This window comes from Podarcis muralis, chromosome W, assembly GCF_964188315.1.
Source record: "Podarcis muralis chromosome W, rPodMur119.hap1.1, whole genome shotgun sequence".
Classification (NCBI taxonomy): domain Eukaryota; kingdom Metazoa; phylum Chordata; class Lepidosauria; order Squamata; family Lacertidae; genus Podarcis; species Podarcis muralis.
The window spans coordinates 17490506-17515131 of record NC_135674.1 but is presented as its reverse complement, the minus strand read 5'-3'; the positions used below and the strand labels follow the sequence as shown (position 1 = coordinate 17515131).

General features: G+C 48.7%; 1 pseudogene; it reads left to right on the top strand.

The window, feature by feature from the left end:
• LOC144326315 (uncharacterized) lies at positions 1–24383 on the top strand (annotated as a pseudogene).
• The last annotated feature ends 243 nt before the right edge of the window (positions 24384–24626 follow it).

Below are 24626 nucleotides of genomic sequence, written 5' to 3'. Positions count from 1 at the left end.
ATGCGTGACTTTTTTGTCTCGCAGGGGATTGACCTGGCTTGCGTGACAGAGACCTGGGTACGGGAAGGCGAAGTAGTCTCCCTACATGAGATAACACCCCCAGGCTTCTCTGTCCTCCATCAATCACGGACTGTGGGTCGGGGGGGGGGGGATGAGTAGCGTTGTTAATACCGGAGGATTGCTCTTTCAGAGCTCTGCCAGCACCGGCAATCTCCGGCATTGAATGTGTTGGTCTCGTGTGGGGCACCAAGGAGAGCTTGGCTGTCTGGCTGGTGTACCGACCACCCAGCGCACCGGCAGCCACCCTGTCAGACCTGCTGGAGGTGGCGGCGGGCTGGGCCTTGGCGTTCCCAAGCTTATTGGTTTTGGGAGACTTCAACGTCCATGCCGATGCCGCCCCCTTCTCACAGGCTCTGGACCTAGTGACTTCCATGGCAACACTAGGGCTCTCCCAGTTTGCTTTGGGCCCCACTCATCAAGCAGGCCATACGCTGGATCTGATCTTTGGTGCTGGCATAGATGTGATCATGCTCCCCTCTGTGGAAGTTCCATGGTCAGATCACTACGCTCTGAAAGCCAAGATTGACTTCCCGCTCCTCCCCTGCTCGGGTGGCGAGCCTATTTGGGCTCGCCCGCAAAGGCTGATGGATCCTGATAGATTCCGTCAGGCCTTGCGGGACCCTGCTCCTCCTGGCGACTCATTAGATGACCTTGTCGAGGACTGGAATAACCGCCTCTTGGCAGCCATCGATGAGTGACCCCGTCGAAACTGGGCCCCTTGGTTTATTGAGGCGCTCCGGAAAATGAAGCGGGATGTCAGACGGCTAGAGCGGGTATGGTGACAGACTCGTGACGGAGCTTCAAGAACATCTTATAGGACGCTTATGAAAGCCTATGAGATGGCTATGAAAGCTGCTAAGATATCTTACTTCGAAGCTTCCATTGCATCCGCTAGCTCTCGCCTGGCAAAACTTTTTAGAATAATTAGGTCGATAATGTCCTTAGGAGGACAACCAAATTTAAGCACAAATTCGACCCACAGCTGTGAGGCATTCACAAGCTTTTTTGCGGAGAAAGTCCTGTTGCTCCGCCATGACCTCCCTGCCAATTTAGATACAGTGACTGAACTGGAGGCCCCTCGACTGTCTTCGGGTCCAGTGTTGGACCATTTCAATCGGTTACTCCCTGCTGATGTGGATAGATTCCTCCAAGCTGGTAGGCCCACCACCTGCCTCCTCGATCTGTGCCTGTCTTGGCTGATTAGGGCGTGTCCAGATGTTGCACAGACCCCCCTGGTTGAAATTATCAATTTGTCCCTTGGCACGGGGACATTCCCAGGGGAACTGAAGGAAGCAGTGGTGTGTCTGCTCTTAAAGAAAAACTTCACTAGATCCTTTAGACCTATCCAATTACCGGCCAGTTTCAAATCTTCCATATCTGGGTAAGGTAATTGAGAGAGCGGTTGCTGAACAGCTTGGTAGGTTTCTGGAGGAAACATCGGCTTTAGGTCCATTTCAGTCCGGGTTCCATCCTGGTTTCAGGACCGAGACAGCTCTGGTTGCCCTAACAGATGATCTCCATAGACAACTGGATCGAGGCAGGTCAGGACTGCTGCTTCTTTTGGATTTGTCAGCAGCCTTTGACACGGTCAATCATGATCATCTGGACCACCGCCTTGTCGACGTGGGGATACAGGGCATAGCTGTGCTCTTTTATCTCTGGTCGGGGACAGAGGGTAGTGCTAGGGAGGGAGATGTCATCGTGCCACTCCTTGGTGTGTGGAGTGCCGCAGGGCACAATCCTCTCTCCGATGCTTTTTAAAATCTTTATGCGCCCCCTTGCCCAGATTATTCAGAGCTTTGGGCTGGGCTGTCATCAATATGCTGATGACACTCAGCTCTATCTGCTAATGGATGGCCACACCAACTCGGCCCCGAACACACTGACCAGATGCTTGGAAGCTATGGCTGGATGGTTTCGTGGGAGCCGATTGAAACTAAATCCTTCGAAGACAGAGGTCCTATGGCTGGGTTGGGATGGCATGGGGATGAGGGACCAACTCCCTTCTCTTGCGGGGGCCCAATTAGTGCCATTGCCTTCCGTTAAGAGTTTGGGTGTAATCCTTGACGCCTCCCTTTCCATGGAGGCACAGGTTACAGCAACAGCCAAGGCGACATTTTTCCACCTTCGCCGCATCAAGCAGTTGGTCCCTTACCTTTCCCGCCCCGACCTGGCCACAGTGATCCATGCGACGGTCACCTCCAGGCTTGACTACTGTAATTCGCTCTATGCGGGGCTGCCCTTGAAACTCCAGCGGGTGCAGAATGCTGCAGCGAGGCTCCTCACGGGATCTCTGCCATGGGAGCATATTCACCCAGTGCTTTTCTAGCTGCACTGGCTGCACTGGCTCCCGGTGGAGTACAGGGTCAGATTTAAGGTGCTGGTTTTGACCTTTAAAGCCCTTCACGGCTTAAGACCTACAGGACCGCCTCTCCCGGTATGCCCCACGGAGGACCTTAAGGTCCATAAATAGCAACACCCTAGTGGTCCCGGGCCCTAAGGAAGTTAGATTAGCTTCAACCAGAGCCAGGGCCTTTTCAACACTGGCTCCGGCTTGGTGGAACGCTCTGTCTCATGAGACCAGGGCCCTGTGGGATCTGATTTCTTTCCGCAGGGCCTGTAAGACAGAGTTGTTCTGCCTGGCCTTTGGCTTGGAGCCAATTTGATTCCCTCCCCCTCTTTCTTTTTCCTTTCTCCTCCTGTGATGAGGCTGCATTTTAATGTTTCAATATTTTAATGCTGTATTTTAATCTTGTTTTTAAGTTGTATTCACTCAACTTGTTTTAATTATTGCTTGTTAGCTGCCATAAGCCTGGCCTTGGCTGGGGAGGGCGGGGTATAAATAAAAATAATAATAATTACTATTATTATTATTATTATTATTATTATTATTATTATTATTATTATTATCTGGGCACAGGTATCCTTGTAATCCTGGTTTCGGCGCCCGAAGTCTTCCACGTGGGCAGCAAGGTGGGAATTGACAACGCAGAAGCTGGTATTGTTGCAGACAAACCTTGCGGCCACACACCCCTTGTTACCCTGCAGGGGCGGAGCAAAGATGGCTGTTAGTGAACAAGCAGGAAAGAGGGGGAAACTGGTTGGCAGAGATTATAAAAACAGATAGAAAGACAGAAAGATAGACGTAGGGAATTCCGCTGTCAGGGTCTACTCCCCATCTTCCCCATGATGCCTGTGCCCACTGTCTCCCTCATCACTTCCTTGATGCGGCTGAGCTGGTCCTTCCTGACAAAGATGAGCAACATCATTCCGACTAGACGCGCCAGCTGCACCTAGAAGATGCATGGTACTGGGATGTCTACCAGCTCTGTTCATTGCTTGCTGTCCTGGGCCGGCTGGATGCAGATAGGAGTGGCGGGGGGGGGGGGGAACCAACTGGGGATCCCCCAAGGGAAGAAGGCTCAGAGCCAGGGAACTGGTGGGGGGACGACGACGCTGAGTCGTCCGAGGGAGAAGAGGGAGCAGACTGTGAGCAAGAGGTGGTGTTGGAAACTGAAGAGGCAGGAGGGCAGGAAGATTCTGTAGCAAACAGCAGCCCAGAATCCGAGGCAGAAGTGGAGGCTGGAGGCGGGGGTCAAGAGGCAGAGATCGGGCAGGCTGCTGAAGAAGCCAGGGGGTCTCCCCATCCTGCTGCGATCAGCTCCCCTCCCTGCTGGTCTCCCAGAACACAGAGAAATTAAGAGGATGGAGCAAAGACAGGCAAGGTGTCAGAGTCTCAGGTTGCTTGGGAAGGACCAGGGGGAGGAGGAGACTTCAGAGAGTGGTGGGAGGGTAGCAACCTTCAGCCTTCACAACTACCTCACTGGGGCAAGACCTGTTGGGAAAGGTTTCTGTGATCACTAGGCCTGCACGGTTTGAGTTTCTTTGAGTAAAGAATGTTGGCTTCTTTTGAGTAAAACACCACTGACACCAGGTGTTTTTTCTTGCTGACCTCCTCCTCCTCCTCCTCCTCCTCCTCCTCACTCCAGCTCCTGACAGCTGTCTGGCTGCTGAAGAAATGGGTGAGGTTGGACTTACTTTCTTGTACTTGGATTTGGAGAAGGATGTGGAACTGCAGGAATAGGACTCCAATCGGAACAGACGTGCTGGTTAAATATGCAAAGACAACAGGAGTGTGTGGCAGGTAGGATTACAAGGGCAGGCAAGATCAGGACCAAGAACAAACAAGTAATACCAGCCACTTCTTCCTCAGCTTAGCTATTAGGGGCCCCAAAGGAGCTTTGCTAATGAAAGAAAAAAAGCTTTTTCCTTGTATTTTTTAAGATGTGTCAGCCAGCCTGATATCTAAGCACTATCCCAGTAGCCACAGGCAACCAGAAATTCTTTGAAGGCAAGTGAGTTGGTTGATCTCTCCATTCTTCCTTCACCTGGCAACCTGGTTTCCAGGCTGGCTTTCCGGGAGCAGAAAACCACCTCTCAGATCTGCTGTGCCAAGCTTGTTTGCTAGAAGATTACCCCGTAACACCCTTGTCCTCTTTGCAAACCTCCTAAATGGCTAGCCTTCTGTGTTTCCATGCTGGCCATGAAGGAATGGGCATTCCCCACTCTGAAAACAGCACAGAAATACAGCCTGTCTAGTAAAGGGGTAAAAAGAGCAAGCTAAACAGCCTCTGTAAAACAGTAGCATCTGAAGCTGCTAACCACATACTGATAAACATATCATAAAAGCAGACATGAAAAACAAATGGCCACTGGGTACTACTAACAGTGGGACACAGGTGGCGCTGTGGGTTAAAACAAAGAGCCTAGGGCTTGACGATCAGAAGGTCAGCGGTTCGAATCCCCGCAACGGGCTGAGCTCCCATTGCTCGGTCCCTGCTCCTGCCAACCTAGCAGTTCGAAAGCACGTCAAAGTGCAAATAGATAAATAGGTACCACTCCGGCGGGAAGGTAATCAGCATTTCCGTGCGCTGCTCTGGTTCGCCAGAAGCGGCTTACTCATGCTGGCCACATGACCCGGAAGCTGTACGACAGCTCCCTCGGCCAGTAAAGCGAGATGAGTGCCGCAACCCCAGAGTCGGCCACGACTGGACCTAATGGTCAGGGGTCCCTTTACCTTGACCTTACTACTAACAGTACGAGGAAATAACCAAAGCAAAAACTTTGTTATGACCCACACCAAGTGTTGGGGGGGGGTCACACCTCCCTATCCTCCAGCACAGCTTTTAGCTTCCGTTTTGGATTAACTGCATCTTGTCACAATGTCTGAAGCTGCACAAACCGCTTCATTTGAACCATGGCTCATTGAAACAAGCCAACTTCCAATCATGGGTTTACAAAGCTGGTAAGATTAACCACCTTAGGATCTGGACACACCAAACTGTGGTTAATTTAAAATACAAGTGGAAGCTTCCCAATAGGCTTGGGGTGGGGGAGAGGTGTGCAAACCTGGAGGAGAGGCTGCCGTCCTGCTCATAATATGAAGCCACGGTTCAGTATGTGGCACCAAGGAAAATTGCCCACCACAACTAATACTTTCAATTACCCACCCATGTGGCCTGAGTGAACAGGGCAGACTTTGCCTGGCACCCAACAATAAAGCTGTCATGTAGATGTCGCTTTCTCCAACCCCAACTCTGATACAGGTTCCACTGGTCTTTGCATGGTCTTTGCACTTTTGCATGATCTGACCTGAAATTCTGGGTGTTGACATATTCCTTCTCTCTCTTGGCGAGGACGTGCTTGATGAGTCCCTCTCTCTGTCCAGACTGCGTATGTGTGGAAGGCACAAAGAGCTTGCGCATAGTGTGGGTCCTTGGGGTTGCTTCTTGCTCATGCTCTCCTTGTCACGGATACGCCTCAAGGAGATGAGAACAGAACTCAAGTAGTCCTTAAAAGCAAGGAGGCAGGAGGGCACAGTACACCTCTAAGGCAATTTACAGCCTGCTTGGTGGCAGCGGTGGAGGTGGAGGCTCCCGGCGGGCACTCATTTGCTGATTCTGCAGGTTTCTTTCCTTCTCCATGAAGTTATCCTCGAATCCCAGAATTCCCGAGAGAGGAAAAGACTTCTGAGGTTAGAGAGGCTTCAGAACTGTTTGGGGAAGTTTCGGGAAAGGAACTTAGAAAATACTTAACTGCAGGAAAATGTTCCTGCCTCCCCACAGCACCACATTTGTCGGACAATTGCCTCTCAGCTTATGCATGTTTAGGAAGGATTGTGGAGGCAACAGGTCCTCCCCTCAAGGCCTTTTCCTCTAAAGGAGGTAGACTGGTCTTCTCCAATCCTCTGGCCACTGCTGAGTTTTCTGCTGAGCAGAAAAGCAAACTCTTTGGCCTCCAAGATCTCTCCCAACTCTCAGCAGCCCTCGCTGTGAGCCATACTAGAAGAATTTTGTCCTGCTTTTGCTGAGCTACAACACAGGAGCACACCCCCAGGGGGCCATGATGTGGTAACCCTGGCGAAGCATTGCAGAGCAACTGAGAAAACAGAATGATGTTTGCGTGGACAGTCCATTAGAAAGCTGCACTATTATTGCATCAATAGCACATTGCAGAATACGGCCCCCCTCCAGGCAAAAACATCCGTCTGGAGGCACAGTAGCTTTCATTTCGGAGGTTGTGGTTTTACATCTTCTTATTTATTTATTTATTTATTTATTTATTTATTTATTCGAAATTATATATTTATTTCATAAAATTTATACACTACCAGATGGTGAGAACCATCAAAGCCTTTTACAGAAAGATAAAACCATAAAATCAGGAAAAACCTACAGTGCATTAAACGCTGCAGAAGTGAATACCAGAATAGATCAGAACTCACTCCCAAGGTAAGGGGAAGAGACATGGCTAAGATGGCAGGACAGCTTACTCTATGGTGTTAACCCCTTCATGCACTAATTAGACTGAAGCATGTTGGTTATATGAGACTGGCTATCCCGCACAACATACTCTCACACAACCCATGCCCTCCAACTGAAAACCCATTTCCTGGACAATATCAACATTGTGTTTTGTGCCTGTGAACTGCACAGTGAATATTTTTATTGGGGGGAAAACAGCCTGGTGTTCCAGCTTCTCAAAGTTGTTTTATTCAGTGCGCTGCTACAGCTTGTCACACCCAAATCCTCCAAAGGAATCTGCCAAAGTGCTTTTCCAGGCAAAAGGGGGCAGAGGGAGAGAAACCAAGAACCTCAAATTCACTAGACCAGGGATGGGGAATTGTGTGGCCCTCTAGATGTTGTTGGATTCCATCACCCCTGACCGTCGGCCATGCTGGCTGAGGCAGAAGGCCATTGGATCTGGCAATATCTGGGAGCCCACAAGATTCCTAGCCTCCGCCCTACACAAACAACCAGGCACTCAGCTGTGCGGCACACCTATTACCGGAGGGAGGGTCACTCCAGAGGCAGCTGTGGCATGAGGGTGCTGGATCATGCCTTTGTGGGCACATCTGAGGATTAAAGTGGAGTCCCTAGGAAGCATACTTGGAGATCTTCCTTACCACGTGGCTCTCTGGCAAAAACACAACAGTACTAACGGCCATATGGAACCACACCTCAAAGCTGGATCAGACTTCCCAGATCCTGTAGACTACATCAGGAGAAAGACTGGGGCAGAGGGGCCTAGAGTGGGAGTCAGAGCTGCTCTTAGGGCTGCATGTCTGAAGCATGGGCAGAAATCTTTGGGTGTGAGGTTGCATGGGGCTGTCTCTTTGTGTTTTGGCGATGCCAAGCCGCCAGCCAGCCAGAGGCAGGCAACCAACTGGCTTCAGGGGCAAGCTCCTTTGCAAAGCCAGTCTGACTTCACCAAATGCAATGGCAGAGTGACCATTCGGCCCGTGTTCTGCTTCGCTGTGAAATGGCGTGTGTTCCTCAACCCAGAGAACCTCTCGTTCAATGCCAAGCTGGTCTAAGGAAGAAAAGCATAAGAGTTAGTCTGGAATCCCCACACACATGTGCTTGGATATGCCTGCACACCGCACACGTAAAGCACATCTCCTCCCACCCACACCCAAAAAGTCCTGGGAACAATGGTTTGTTAAGGGTGCTGGGAATCGTAGCACTGTGAAAGGAAAACTAAGGTTCTTAGGATGCTTTGGAGGGGGTGGAATGTTGAATACACATAGATGGATGGACACACCCACACCCACACACACCCCAGCATAGCTTCAACTTTTAGCACAAAAAGTCTTCAGCCAGATGTCATGCAACCCTTTGGCAGGGGCAACTTATCATTTTATTGATTTTCCATAACAATTAAAAAAGGGGCCAATCTTGCAAAGGAGTGTTGCCATTTAAACTGCTGGTGTGACGTAGGAACCCGAACAAAGAGAAGGAACCAACTACCCAGAGTCTGCTTCCGATTGCCCTTGTTCTCCACCTCCCTCTATGCTAATCAGCCGCAAACAAGAGTTCAGATTTGAAAGCCTTGTTATCACCTCATTCCCTTCAATTAGCCAGCTGCTCTGGCAGATGACATCAGTTCCTTCCCGCTCCCAATATTCCTGCTCCTAACCTGGTTAGCCATAGCCCGGAAGCTGAATCTCAGGGGAATGCCTTTGGACTGGGAAGGGCTCATCTTTTCTGGGCCTCTTCTCCCCCTCAGGAAGGGGTGCTTGGCTCCTGGCCTGTGAAATGCGCTCAAAATGTAAAGATGCCTTCTTTCCACGTAGCCAAGGGAGAAGGATGGAATTTGTTATACCCCCAAACCTTCCCACGTCAGAGATGCAGGAGTTGCGTCACCTCCAACTTCCTCAGGGATGAAGCAGCTACGAAAAACGAAACATCCCACCTGGGCACGGTTTCTGAGAGAGCAACAGCAGAAGACCCAGACTCTGGCAAGATGAGCATTTGCCCAGTGGATTCTGGCCGCTCCATGAGGGCAGACAGGGGATGGCTGTGGTGGCCGCCAGCCCCTTCCCACTCCATCTCAGATACAGAAGGCATTGGCTCTGCCACTCCTTGGCTCGGGCACCACCTACTTTTGGCCTCCTTGCCTTCCACCCTCCCGGTCCCAATGAGCACCATCCACCCCTGGTCCAGAGGTGCAGAGCAGTAGTTAGGTGATCTTGCGCCCTGGCAGAACCGTCCAGATTGCGCCCCCAAGTTAGCTCTTCTTTCCTCCGCTCCTCCACCCCCCCACCACCTATTCAATTCACTCTGGAACTACAAGTATTGAAAAGTACAATGTTAGAGGTTTCCCCCCACCCCATAGCAATATAATTGGATTCAGCTAGCTGGTCAGTCTACTTTCGGTTTCACTCCTGGCTCCTTGTTAAATTAATACTGCATCAGAAAGCTCCCAAGCAGATATCCAAAGTTCTTTGGCATTAATGAGATGTCTCTTCTAGTCCAGGGGAGTCTTTTGATCTTCTTCCAGGAAACCAAGAGTCGAAAGCCTTGATTATTCTTTTTTTCTTTTTCCAGTCATTTCCACAGAGTTAGTCATTATTAGAGTTATTAAAACCTTATTATATTAACAAATGCAATTTTTTTTAGTCTCCCTTGCTTTCCTGGTGACCTTCAGCTTAAAGACAAACTGCTCTGGAGTGAGAAAAACCCACCACACTCAAAAAAGCCCAGCTGGAGGGACCTGGAAGTGTGAGGGAAAGAGCAATTTTGTAGCGGGTTTGTTGCACAGGAGCACCAAGTTCACTAACTGGCTGATTCAGATTGAATCCCATTCAAAAAGAGTGCAATGGTGTGTGTTTCAGCCAGCCATCCGGCTGCTGCAACTATTCCCTGGGTGCCACCACACTGTCCTGTCTGTGTGTTTGGAAGGGAATGGGAGCTATGCTCCCCCCGGAGACACTCCACTCCTTCTTCCTTAGCTGTGTTGCTCAACAGTTGAGGCAACCTTCACAATTCTGGGATGCTGAGGAAGCGAAGCAATAGTCACGTTCATCTGTACTGGCTCAGTATGACCTATTCTGACAGATGCTGCCTTTCATATTCACACCCAACGCCCAAGAGCCTTTCTGCTCCAGAGATCTGGGGCTGAACCCGGGATCTGCACGCCAAGGCTGGAGTAAGAAAGAGCCCTTGCCAGCTGGCCACGTTGGGTGCCTGCCTGGAGAGTGGAAGTCGGGGGTTGGAGGGACATCGTGCTGCTCCTGGCAACCCCCACCCAACCCGACGTCCTCCTCCGCCTGAATCCCGCTTTCCCTGGGACGCACTTCCCATCCTGGAGCGGCTGGGGTGGGAGCGCTCCCCACCCCCCTTTCCAGACCCCATTCTCCTCGTTCTTCTTCTTCATGCCTCGGGTGTTTTCCTGAGTGTATCTGCAGAACAACCCTCTGTGAGGGAGGCTAAGCTGGCCCAAGGACTGGCCCAAGGTAGCTCAGCCAAGTTGCCAAGGCCAGCATTTAAGACCGCGCATCCTTTCCCCTCAGATGAGAAAGCCGGGATGAGTCATGCTAGCAGCCTGTGGCCTTGATGGGCTTTGAGGCAGCCCAGCCCCCTTCTCTGCAAGCAGGCTGCCTCCTGGGAGGAGCAGCACTTTTCTGACAGGACAGAAGCGCACGACTTCCCCCTCCTACTTGCCGCCCGCCCCAGTTTTTCTCCGGCGGCTCAGTTTAGTGCGCCAAGCGGCTCATCCCAGGTGGGAATTTGGGTGGCGCTGCTTGCAGAAGGAGAAGCGGCTGGCACTAGCGGAAACTCCCATTGTTCTTCTCAGGTAGGACTTCCGGGATCCAGACAAACGTTTTACCAAAAAGTATGGCTCGACTACTGATTTCCCATTTAAAGGATGGCAAAAAGACCTAAGTTTGGCGGACAGGTGAAAAAAACCACGAATTACATTTAAAGCAGGCCCAAAAAACTTTGAGAGACTATTTTGAGATAAATTTGAACACTACCATTGAAAAAAGAGTAATCTGGGACGCAAGTAAAGCAGTTATGAGGGGGTTTCTGATTCAACAGAATTCAATAAAAAAGAGAGCTCAAAATGAGTAGAAAGAAATTTTTTTGGAAAAAATAAAAGAGGGCGAGAAGAAATTGAGAGTGAAACCAAATTCACAAGAGATTCTGAGAGATATAAAGTTATATCAAGTGCAATATATGAAGATGATGAATCGGGAAATTGAATGGAAAATTAAACAAATGAGACAAAGGACTTTTGAATCGGCTAATAAATGTGGGAAATTGTTAGCTTGGCAAATGAAAAAAAGACAAAAGCTTAACACTATTACTAATCTGGAAGTGGAAGGAAAGAACATTCAGAATCCAGTAGAAATTAGAAAATGTTTCCAGAGGTACTTCAAACAGTTATATACACAAGGGCCACAGAAAGAGTTTGATATAGACCAATTCTTAAAAACAAATGGATTACAAAAAAAATCTCTCAAGAAAACAAGACAATGCTGAACTACAAAATTACAGAACAGGAGGTAGAAGGTGCCATCCAGAATATGCAGTTGGGCAAATCTCCAGGGCCGGATGGTTTAACCTCAAAATACTACAGAACTTTGAAGGACTGGATAATTAAACCACTAAAGGAGGTTTGTAATGAAATTTTGGAGGGGAAAAAAGCGCCAGCGTCGTCGAAAGAAGCATATATTACACTTATACCGAAAACTGAGTCTGAAAAGACACAACTTAAGAACTACCGCCCCATATCCCTGCTTAATGTGGATTACAAAATATTTGCTGACATTTTGGCCAAAAGATTAAAAAAAGTATTGGTGGAAGAGATTCACAAGGACCAGGCCGGCTTTCTCCCAGGCAGACACTTGTCTGATAATACGAGGAATATAATTAACATTTTGGAGAAGTTGCAAGTGGACATTAATACTAAAGCAGTTTTAATTTTTGTGGATGCGGAGAAAGCCTTTGATAATATTTCTTGGAGTTTCATGAAGAAAAATCTTCAGGGGATGGGGGTTGGTCAAGGGTTTGAAAATGGTATAAGTGCAATTTACTCAGAACAAAAGGCCAAATTAATAGTTAACAATGTGGTGACAGAGGAATTTAAGATAGAGAAAGGGACACGACAAGGCTGCCCAATCTCCCCATTACTCTTTATTTCGGTCCTGGAGGTTTTACTAAATATGATCAGAAGGGACCGTCTGATCAAAGGTATAAAGGTCGGAGCTAAACAATATAAACTGAAAGCTTTTGCAGATGATTTAGTACTGACATTACAGGAGCCAGAATCTAGTACCAAAAGAGTACTAGAAATGATTCAAGAATTTGGTCATGTGGCAGGGTTTAAGTTGAACAAGTCAAAAACTAAAGTTCTTGAGAAAAATTTAACACCAATTGAGAAAGAGAGGTTTCAGAATGAGACAGGTTTAACATTGGTTAAGAAAGTGAAATACCTGGGGATTAACATGACAGCTAAAAATGGGAATTTATTTAAGGACAACTATGAAAAATGTTGGTCAGAAGTGAAAAAGGACCTAGAAATATGGTCAAATTTGAAGCTTTCCTTGTTGGGGCGAATTGCTGCTATAAAGATGAATGTACTGCCAAGGACATTTTTGTTTCAATCACTACAAATCAATCAATCAATCAATCAATCAATCAATCAATCAATCAATCAAGGTGATTTTTGTTTCAATCACTACAAATTTTGGACAAAATGGACTGTTTCAAGAAGTGGCAGAGAGACATTTCTAGATTTGTCTGGCAGGGCAAGAAGCCCAGAATAAAATTTAAAATACTAACTGATGCAAAGGAAAGAGGTGGATTTGCCCTGCCAGACCTAAAACTTTATTATGAATCAGCAGCATTCTGCTGGTTGAAAGAATGGCTGCTTCTTGAGAACACAGACATTTTGGATTTAGAAGGTTTTAATAATGTTTTTGGGTGGCATGCATACTTATGGTACGACAAGGTTAAAGCACATAAAGTATTTAAAAACCATATTGTCAGGAAAGCATTGTTTAATGTCTGGACAAGGTATAAAGACTTATTTGAGAACAAAACCCCAAGGTGGTTGTGATGGGATGATGAGCTGCTTGTGCGTAAAATCCTAGTCCCTCAGAGTTTGATCAAATCCGCAAACCTCTGCCTACGACGGAGCCCCTCAAGCATGGCTCCGTCAGTCGCTAGCAGAATCCGAAAGTGGGCGCTTACGGAATCTCTTCCAGCATAAAAGCTCCTTAACGGAAACACGTCTTCTGGACTCTCGGCGCGACAGTTTCCGGCGAGGAGTGGGTGTCCCTATAGGAGGTCTTGAAACCTCCCCACTGTTTTCGCTGGAAGTGTCTCTGAGCCATCCCTCCGACTCACTTTCCCTTGGAGTTCCTTCTCTCCCCCTGCTGGTTCCCTCTTCAGCTGCTAAGTCTCTCTCAACCTCAGTGAGCCCTTCCACCTCCTGTCCTTCCGATGGCAGTTCCCTGACATCCACCTCCCCTCCAGGGCCCCCTTCACCCCCTCCCGTCCCCTCCTCTATGGGCGGTGAGGAAGCAAAACCCCTGAAAGAACCTCCCTCATCTTCCGAAGTCTCGAACACTTCCCTCCACCTGTTGCTGTTCCTGGTCTCCTGGTACTCCTCGTCATCGGAGTCAATTCCTTCTTCCAACTCCGATTCCGTGAATCCTTCCAGTTCCTCTTCCTCGTCGGTGGTGCCGAAGTACTCCCTCCTGAACCTTGCTACAGGCTGAGGTTTCCTCGGGAACCTTTGGTGGAACGTTTCTATTAAGACCTCGTCATTGACATCCTCTGCAGTCACCCAGGTGTTTTCTGACTCCGGTTCCCCTTCCCACGCCACCAAATACTCCACCTGATTTCCCTTCCACCTGGAATCGATGATTTCCGCTACATGGCTGCTGCGTTCCCTTTCTTCTAAGGCTGGTCCCCTGGTGTACTCCCCTTCACGTCCCCCCCTGTACGGTGACAGTAAAGACCTATGGAATACTGGGTGCAATTTCATGTGGTTGGGTAACCGGAGTTTGAAAGCCACTGGGTTGACCTGCTGAATGACCTCAAAGGGTCCCAATCTTTTGGGTCTCAATTTCTTACAACCCCCTTTGAACGGCAACCCTTGGGTTGACAGCCACACCTGATCCCCCACCCTTATGGTTTCACCTTCCCTTCTGTTCTTGTCTGCCTGCCTCTTATATTCTTCTTTGGCCCTTTCTAAGTTGAGCTGGAGCTGACGATGGATCGCTTCCATCTCTTCTACAAAATGTTCGGCCGCCGGGACGCTCCATTTCTCCCCTCCTCCCCCTGGAAATGCCCTGGGGTGACACCCGTAATTCGCCAAAAAGGGGCTCATCCCTGTAGACACATTCTCCGCATTATTGTAGGCAAATTCTGCCAGCGCCAACTTTTCGACCCAATCGTTCTCTCTGTCATTGACATAACACCTCAGGTATTGTTGGAGGATACCGTTTGCTCTTTCCGCCTGCCCGTTGGTTTCAGGGTGCCGGGCAGTCGAAAAATTGACCTCCACGTGCAGTAAGCTCATGAGCTTCCTCCAGAACCTGGACGTAAATTGTTTGCCTCTGTCTGAGACCACCCTCAAGGGGGCGCCATGCAACCGAAAAATGTGTTCTACAAACAATTTCGCTGTCTCTTCCGCTGTGACTGCATGTGAGCATGCTACAAAGTGGCACATCTTTGTTAACAGGTCTACTACTACCATGATGGCTGTTTTCCCCTTGGACTTCGGCAGATCCGTCATAAAATCTATCGATACCGCCTCCCATGGCCGTTCTGGTGTGGGTAACGGTTCTAATAACCCTGCCGGCGCCCGCCTTTCCCCTTTGGCTCGCTGGCATTGGTCACACCCTCTTACATACTCCCTTACATCTTCCCTCACCTTGGGCCACCAAAATTCCCTGGTAACCAACCACATGGTCTTGTGTTGCCCAAAATGCCCCGCTGTGGGGCTATCGTGCAACTGCTTGAGTACTCTCCCCCTCAATTCTCCTTCGGGTATATACAGTGCCCCTTTGTAATACAATGCCCCATTTCTTTCCTCAAAGCCTCCGGGGCTCTCTCCCTCCCCCCTGAGACCTCTAAGCTTATCCTGGGCGTATTCATCATTTTCCGTTTCCTCTACCAGTTCTCTTTGCCCCACCAGTGCCGCCCCACACACCCAGCGGTCCTCTGGGATGACATGTCTCTCTTCGGTTGCTCCCTCCCCCTCCAAATACTCGGGTTTACGTGAGAGAGCGTCCGCCCTGACGTTTTCTGGGCCTGGCACATAACAAATTTCAAAGTGGAATTTGGAGAACTCCTGGGCCCATCTCACTTGTCGTTGGTTGAGCACTCGTGCCGTTCTCCAATACTCTAAATTCTTGTGGTCTGTGCACACTTGCACCTTATGTTGTGCACCAATTAATAAATGTCTCCATCTCCGGAACGCTTCGTGAATGGCGAGTAGTTCTCGGTCATACACCGTGTAGTTCCTCTCGGATTTATTCAGCTTCCGCGAGAAGAAGGCACACGGTCTCCACTCCGACTTACTCTTCCCCGGTTGTAGAAGCACCGCCCCTACCGCCCGGTCTGATGCATCGGTTTCCACTCTCATAGGTTTTTGTAAATCCACATGCAGGAGTTGTCCTTCCGAAGCGAACGCCCTTTTCAGTTCTTCAAATGCTCGCTCCGCCTCCGCCGTCCAAACAAATTTCTTCTTGCTGCTGAGACAGTCAGTGATGGGAGCCGTCAAGTGGGCAAAGTTCTTGATGAACTTCCGATAAAAGTTTCCAAACCCTAGGAATCTTTGCACATCCTTCTTCGTTTTCGGTGTTTTCCATTCCAGTACCGCTTGGACCTTGCCTGGATCCATGGCCAATCCCTTGTCTGACAAGCGGTACCCCAGGAATTCCACCTCCTTGGTATGAAACTGACACTTCTCCAGTTTCACCCACAGCTGGTTAGCTTGCAGCTTGCCCAACACTTCTCGGACGTCCCTCACATGCTGCTCCTCATTCTCTGAATATACCAACATGTCGTCTAAGAAGGCTACACAATTCTTGTAGAGCAAAGGTCCCAGGACGTGGTTCATAAACGATTGAAAACACGCCGAGCCTGCTTGTAGACCGAAGGGCATAACGAGATATTCAAAGGCTCCCAAAGGGGTGAACATGGTGGTTTTCCATTCACCCCCCTTCCTTATTCGTATCAGGTTGTACGCCCCCCGCAGGTCCAGTTTTGTAAAAATCTTTCCCTTCCTCACCCTAGTCAAAATGTCATCAATTCGGGGCATAGGGAAAGCCAGAGGTTCCGACACTGCATTTAGGGCCCGAAAGTCCACTACAAGCCTCGGTTTATCTGTGTTTTCTTTGTCCACAAAAAACACTGGGCTGCCCCCCACCGCTCGGGACTCTCTGATGAAACCTCGCTTCAGGTTTTTGTCAATGAACTCCCTTAACGCCTGCATCTCCCTGTCTGACATAGCATACAGCTTGCCCACTGGGAGTTGGGCCCCAGGGAGTAGATTGATTTGACAGTCAAAGGGTCTATGCGGCGGCAGTTTGTCTGCTTCCCTTTCGCTGAATACGTTGCTCAGATCTGCGTATTGTGGGGGCACCTTCCCTTTGTCCGTTACTTCCATCCCTGCTAGGGTGACTCTGGCCCCTTCCGGAGCCTTCCCCTCTTTGCAGTATTCTAGGCAATGCGCTGACCCAAAGGAGACCACCCTCTGATGCCAGCCCACTAGCGGATCGTGTAGCGCCAGCCAGCTCATCCCCAAAATAATGGGAGCTCCTCCCAAGATGGCCACATTAAACGCTATCCGTTCGGTGTGCCTTGCCACCCTCATTATCATCGGGACAGTCTGTTGGCTAACTTCTCCTCCCAACAGCTCCCTCCCATCGATCGTGGTCACCTGCAAGGGGTTACTTAAAGGGATAGTCTGTATCTGGTGCTCAGCTGCAAACTCCTTACTCATGAAATTGCAGGAGCTGCCTGAGTCCAATAGCGCCTTTATCTTTAGTGGGTGTCCGTTTGGCAGCTCTAGTATCACCTCTATCACTAAAGCAGGTCTTGGAGGTTCCGGCGTGGGCACTTTCACTGCTCTTTGGCCTGGCTGCTGTGCCCCGACGGTGGCAGCCAGGCGTTGGCTTTTACTTGCTCCTTGACTTCCTCCTCCTTTTCCCCAACAGCTCCCGCCATCCCTTGCCATTCCTTTCTTTGTGGGCAGACTCTGGCAAAGTGACCTGGCTGTTGGCAGAGATAACATTTATTGGCGCTCTTCCCCTCCTTCTTCCGCCCTTCACTGGGATTTGAAACTGCGCGCGTCCGCGCTGTTCCAATTTCCATCGGCTCTGCCGGCGGGAAAGGTGGCTCTGGAATCTCTGGAATGCGGAAATCCCTCCAACGTTCCCCTTTCCCTTCCTGCTTTTCCAAAGCTCTCGCCTCCTGGCGTGCTCCTATGGTCAGTGCGGATTTGGTCAGCTGGTCCATAGACTCCGCCCTGGGCGCCCGGGAAAGTTCGTCTTTCACCGCCGAAGAAAGCCCTTCTTCGAAAAGCATTTGTATGGGCTCCGCCGATAGATCCCACCCCAATTTATGGATCAACATGGTAAACTCAGTCCAGTACTCACGGACAGATCGGCTCCCCTGTTTGCAAGCCATTAACTGTCTGCGCACCACTCCCTGCTCAATGTCGCTGGAAAACATCAGGTCCATGGCGCGAAAAAACTTCCGCGTATCCTTTAGGATCTCATTATTCACTGCCATCAGGGGCCTAACCCAGTCTTTCGCCCCCGCTTCGAGATGGCCAATCACAAAAGCCACTCGCGACTCCTCGTCGGGAAAGTCATCAAACTGCAGATTGAGAGCATATTGCATCTCTGTCCTAAAGGCGTGATAGTTCCTGGGATCCCCCCCAAACTTCTGCACCAATCCTGGCACCTTTCTTGCGAGCGGGGTGGTTTTTCCCTTTTCTGCATCCTGAGCCCTCCTCTCCTCGAGCCTCGCCATCTGCAGCGCTAGCTGGACTTCCAACACCCTGTACCTTTCTTCCAGGCTTGGACCCGCTCCAGCTCCTCCTGCTTCTCCGGTTTCGGCTGGGTTGCTCATGATGCCTCTCCCTGCACAAGCTGCTTTCAGAGACTTTCGGATTGCTGTGATGGGATGATGAGCTGCTTGTGCGTAAAATCCTAGTCCCTCAGAGTTTGATCAAATCCGCAAACCTCTGCCTACGACGGAGCCCCTCAAGCATGGCTCCGTCAGTCGCTAGCAGAATCCAAAAGTGGGCGCTTACGGAATCTCTTCCAGCATAAAAGCTCCTTAACGGAAACACGTCTTCTGGACTCTCGGCGCGACAGTTTCCGGCGAGGAGTGGGTGTCCCTATAGGAGGTCTTGAAACCTCCCCACTGTTTTCGCTGGAAGTGTCTCTGAGCCATCCCTCCGACTCACTTTCCCTTGGAGTTCCTTCTCTCCCCCTGCTGGTTCCCTCTTCAGCTGCTAAGTCTCTCTCAACCTCAGTGAGCCCTTCCACCTCCTGTCCTTCCGATGGCAGTTCCCTGACAGTGGTTGTCACCGATGGAAGCAAAGGCTCAGAAAAAGCTCGATATGGAGGCCAAGTGGCCGAAATATTGGGAAATTTTGGAGCAAGAAGGAGACAAATTGAAACTGCAGAGTTCTGAGAAATTAAAAGACAAAGTGCGAGACTGGCTTCAATATTATCAAATAAGAGAGGCTTATAATCTGGACAAAAAAATTGGCTTCCAGGTGGAAAAATCAAAGTTGGAAACAGAATTGTTAGATCCCAAAACTAAGATACTTTCAAGAATGTATAACTTGCTGTTGAAATGGAACACTCAGGACGAGACGGTTAAATCAGCTATAATTAAATGGGCACAGGATCTTGGACATAACATTATGTTTGCTGACTGGGAATAGTTGTGGACCACAGGTATGAAATTTACGGCATGTAATGCCTTAAGAGAGAATATTATGAAAATGATTTACAGGTGGTACATGACACCAGTCAAGCTTGCAAAAATCTACCATTTGCCCGATAATAAATGTTGGAAATGTAAAGAAACTGAAGGTACATTCTTTCACCTTTGGTGGACGTGCCCAAAGATTAAGGCTTTCTGGGAGATGATCTATAATGAAATGAAAAAGGTATTTAAATATACCTTCCTGAAGAAACCAGAGGCCTTTCTCCTGGGCATAGTCGGCCAATTGGTGTCAAAGAAGGATAGAACTTTCTTTATGTACGCAACAACAGCAGCAAGAATACTGATCGCAAAGTATTGGAAGACACAGGATCTACCCACCCTGGAAGAATGGCAGATGAAGGTGATGGACTACATGGAACTGGCGGAGATGACTGGCAGAATCCGAGACCAGGGAGAAGAGTCGGTGGAAGAAGATTGGAAGAAATTTAAAGACTATTTGCAGAAATACTGTAAAACCAATGAATGTTAAAATGATGTTGGATTGAAAATAAGCGGTATTGGTAAAAAGATTAACAAGAATATGCAAATACGGATTGATAATGGATGAAAATACATAGTTATAATAGGTTAAGATATTGAGTAAAGATAAATGAAAGAGGGTAAGGATTTGCTGAAATGATTTTTTAAACGGGAATACAAAAAGGGGAGGTGTGAGGAGGTCAAGGAAATAAGGAAATGAGCTTAAAGATATCGAAAAATGGATTTATCTTTTAAATTTTTTTTCTTTCTTTCTAGTTATTAGTTTTTTCTATGTATTTTGTATCTTTTTATACCTCTTTTCTATGTGTGTTTTTTAGTTTGCTAATTTTTGTTTTAATTTTCTTTATTCTGTAAACTTATGATTTCTGTAAACTTTATTCTGTAAACTTATGTTTTTTGTAAAACTTCAATAAATATTTCTTTAAAAAAAATAAAGTTCTGTGAGATGCAAAGGAAAGCTTGCTTTTTAAACTTTTTTTTTTTCAAAAGAGAAAAAAATGTTATTTTTTAAAATCATTTTTTTTAAAAAATAAGAAGTAATACCTTCTCTTCTGGGTCTCCTCTGTCGCGTGGCCTTCCTCTGGGCCCCAGCCTGATCTCTTGGAGTGCTATCTGCCGTGGAGTAGGCTCGGGTCGGGCCTGGGCTCGGCCCCGTGTCCTTGCCCTCCTGGTGCTCTCCTACCTCTCTTCCTCAGCAGCAGCAAGGTCGGGGCTCCCCTCTTTTTACTCCTTCCTCTTTCTCTCTCTTCCTACTCCTTCTCCCTGGGTTGGCTCTGGGTTTTTACTGCCCCTGGAGCGCCACTGGGCAGTCGGCCGCGTGGCTGGGCGCTCTCGCTCCCGCCTCGATTTGGGTCCTGGGGGGGGGTGTCAGCGGTTCCCCCAGTTGACGCGCCGGGCATCCCTGGTTCCCCCTCGGCAGTGGCAGCGCAGGCGGCAGTCTCAGCAGCCCGGAGCCAGCCTGGTAGTGCACTTGGCTCTGGCTGGCTTCAGGAGCTGCTCATTGCCGTGGCACCCGCCATTTTGCCTCGCCGGAAGTCCCCATATGATGTGTATTGTGCCGTTGAACCAATCACGCAACATTCCTTCCCTACTAATAAATCTACAAATCTACAATCTGCTGGGGACAGATTTGTAAATCCGGGGACTGTCCCCGGGAGACGGGGACATCTGGCAATCATTCCGTAATAGGGCTTCTCCTGCCTTTGCCAGTATGTCAGCCTTCTCAGCCTCCTTAAAGAGGGCGTTCAGAAGCACTTGTACGTCTGGCCATATGGGATTGTGAGTGGAGAAGGTGGCGCAGTCTGGATGAGTCCCTCTGTCTTGCTCTTTGGTCACTGTGACTGAGCACCATTTTGGGCCGATCAGGATCTATGGGGAAGGGGATCCACCCAGAAGTTGTGGAGGGAACGGGAAGAGAAGCTTGGTCAAGAGACTGGCTCATGTCAGAAGGAGGCCTGACTGCATCCTTGGCGAAGCCCAGGGCAGGGCAGGAAGGCAGCATTGCCCAGCGGGAAGGCATTTGGAGGCAAATCCTCAGGAAGGAGCAGAAAATCCCCTCCCCTTCCCTCAAGAAGACTGAAGAATCTCTAGTCGGCCTTCAGGTGAGTTCAGCATCCCAGGTCTCTGGGGTGTTCCTGTCCATTACAAAGCTGACTCGAGGCTCCGTCAACTGAGCCCCTACACTCCTTGCGTACATGAAAGGGGCACAGAAAGGATGGGAGGCAGCCTTTTCCTGGAGCCATCTTACCTGCAGCAGTTCACTCGCTGGCTGCTGACCCTTTTCCTCCATCACCTGGATGATCCTCTCAAGAGAGGAGAGTTTCCTGCAGAGTCTGGCCAGCTGCTCATCCCTTCTCCCTGCAATCTCCTTCTCCACCTCTTCCACATGATTCAGCAGACACTTTTCTTCTTCTTCTTCCAGGAACTGGCGCAGTTGTCTCAACTTCTCCAGTCTTCAGCCTCTCCGGTTCTGAGGAGGTCGGAGTGAGGAAGATGGTCAGCCTTCAAAACATCAACAAGAGAATTAGGATTTGAATTGATCTGCTTCCACCCTCTCAGCTCACAAGTCCTCAGGCAGAACCCCTCAAGATACCTTGTACTCCTCGACAGCCTCTTCCAGAGGAATCACCTCGTGATGTTGGTGCTTCTTGGATCTGCCCCAAACCACACAGATGGGGGCTTCATCCTCCTTGCAAAAGAGTTTCAGGGGCTCCTGGTGCTTCTCACAGACTCCTCCTTTCCCTCTTGAAGACTGAGAGTCTTGGCTACTTCGACAAAGGTAGCCAATTGCCGATTGCGGACGAGGCTCCTTCTCTGGTCTCCAACTCGGCCTTGAGGACAGGAAGCCAGCCTCCTTTTTGCCCCGCTGCACTGGATCAGGCCGGACCGGCAGAAGTTGTGCCCACACTCTGGGATGGTCCCTGTGTCGTAAGAGAGTCAGGGTCAGAGAGGGGAATGAAGGAGAAGGACCCTACCAATATCAAATAGATCGTATTTGCCTTGGGGAATGGATCCTTTTTCGCTGTATCGAATTGTATCGTTTTTGCTGTATCTTTCTCATTGACTTTAAGAATGGATCTGAATGTATTTTTTGACTCAAATGAATTTTTCCTCAAAATGCTGTACTCTTCTAAATGTATCCAAATGTATCCGAATGGGTTTTTGTATTCCCCCCAATCTCATCGCCTAGAGAATGTTCCTTAAATGTAACAATCACTTGTTCCAAATGTATTTGATTCAAATGTATTCAAGTGTATACTTTTATGGGAAAATGTAGCTAGGAAAATGTGGAGATATATATATATTGCTTATAGTGCCTTTGAACGGTCAACATTCCACCCTCTATCCTTTCACGAGCTGCCAAAAACACTCTCCACACCACACTGCCATCTACTGGGTCCACAAATGATACCATGAATACACACAAATACAAGCTCTAAAATAAATTAGTTTTATTTTCCCATAAGTATGCAAACATAAGACTATCACACCCGAATTGATAGCTATGCAGAACAGGGTTTTCCCCCCTCCCTCCATCGGATAGCTGCCTGCGCGGCTGTCTTTGAGGGGGGTGGAGGGAGGAACGGGCGGGATCGACATCGGATAGCTGCCTGCCTGCCTGCCTGCCTGCCTGAACATGCCATGCCCCTGGGGGGCGCTGCGACCGGTGCCCATTGGGAAGGAACAAGACAGGAAAAGGAAGGAAATGGGAGAGGTTTTTGTAAGGCCCCACTTTTCACATGGTGTCCTGTTGTGTGGTCGGAAAGTACTCTTTATTGTTTGATTTGGGTTAATGTCAGAATAAAAGCGAGTTCCTTCAAAATAACACATTCCTTTTTATCTTACCAATTTCTCATATTGTACGTAAGAAGCGGAAGAAGAAACCATCGAGAGCATTCATATTTTCCTTCTGATCAATGAAGTCAAACGTTACAATTATCCATTTTAGAATGAGCACCTATAGGGAGAAGACAGATCTCAGTAAGCCAAAGCAAGGCCAAGACAACCAACCCCTTCTGGAATATGGTCAGTGTGTACAACATCTAGCCGAATCATCACCAGGATAACTAAGTCAGACTGGGGGAAATATCATTCTTCAGAACCAAGACATCATTCCCATGCTTTCCAAGTTACCTGAAAGTCACTAGAACACTTGCGAGCACAGAGCCAAGACACAGCTGAAAGAAGAGAATCCTCTGTTAGTACGGAAATGGGAATCAGAGTCTTCAGTAGCCTAGTGCTTATCACTGTGCCTGCAAGACCTTGAAAGACACTGCTTAACGAGAGACTTCCGGGTTGGCGCCATTGCCGAATGGCGGATTCCCTCCGAGCTCCGGAGGGAATCTGCTCAGTAGGGATCGGGTTCTACCGCGCCGGCGACGCAGGGACCCTTAAAAACCACGGGCGCGGATGCCCGTGGACTTGGTGACTCAGCGGGCACCGTTAGCGCTCTTCCCGACCCGTGAAGGAGCCTTTTTAAAGGCTACGGAACGGGGGACGGGGAGCGGCACGGTGCTGAGAGTCCTCTGCTTCCCCTGCTGAGCGAAGCCGCATGCCATTCGGTGGAGAGCGCTGACTTCTTCTTCTGAACATTTGGATCAAAACAACAACCCGTGAGTAATACGGAAATTGGACTTAAAAGGGAAATTCTTCGTCTTTTTTTGAAATTCGGCACGAGCGGGGGAGGTGCAAAGAGGAAGTCCGCCTCCCCCCCATTGTAGACAATTTAAAGCAAGGATTTAACAATTAAGGTCGAAAAAAGAGCCTTCTCTTCATCGAGTAAAAGTTAGAAATTCCACGAGTTTAAATTACAAGTAATTGTGCTGGAGGATAAGAGTGGACTGAGATTAAAGTGCAACCCCCCCTTGGAACCGGGAGTAAACTGCGAGAGAGCCTGGGGAAGAGAGATTGAGACTTTGACAGCTGTCAAAGTAGCTGTCAAAGTGAATTATAAAAAAGAGAACTTTGTTCTGGTGACTTTGCTGGCAAGATTCGTTACAATTTGGACATAATGTATTGAAAACAAGGAATAACAAGTTAATTTGACTTTTGGCTTGGATTTGGAAGGAAACTAAGTAACTATAACCCCTCTAGAGGGGGTTTTGGGACATTACAAGTATGGCTGCAAGTGGAAAAATACTGATGGAGTTGAACAGGACTTTTTATCTCCTGGGAGAACTGCATGACCAGAGTACTGTTTTGTCTACAGAAGTAGCTAAACTGAAGGAAACAATAGAGGCATCTATTGAAAATGGAAGGGCCTTGACGCAAGTTTTGGTTCCTGAACAAATAGCTTCTGTAGCGAAACTGGAAACACTTACAACTGAACAGGAAAAGAAATCTGAAGAATGTGAGGCAAGGGGACAGGAGATCAATGACGAGTGGGAAGGGAATGAAGGAGGAGTTTCACCATCGCAGAAGACTAAGGAAGGCCAAGGGCCTGTCAGGAAGGACATAAAGGAGAACAGGAATTGGATTATGGAAATGTGGCGTGAACTGGACATTGAAAACTGAAGAGACCTCCTGATGGAGGGACTAGAAGATTTATGGAGTACAAACCTGAGTAAGATGGAAGTGGGACTATTTGGGACATTCAGGCTCAAAAGGATTAAGAAACAAGATTGGAGTTCTATTTTTTACTATAGAGGCCTGGATGCAAGAAAACTGGACATTTTTGGGACAGAACTTCTACGAGATCTGGTGCCTGACATAAAAGACTATCAAAAAAACCGGCAAAGAGGAGCAGAGAGAGAATTA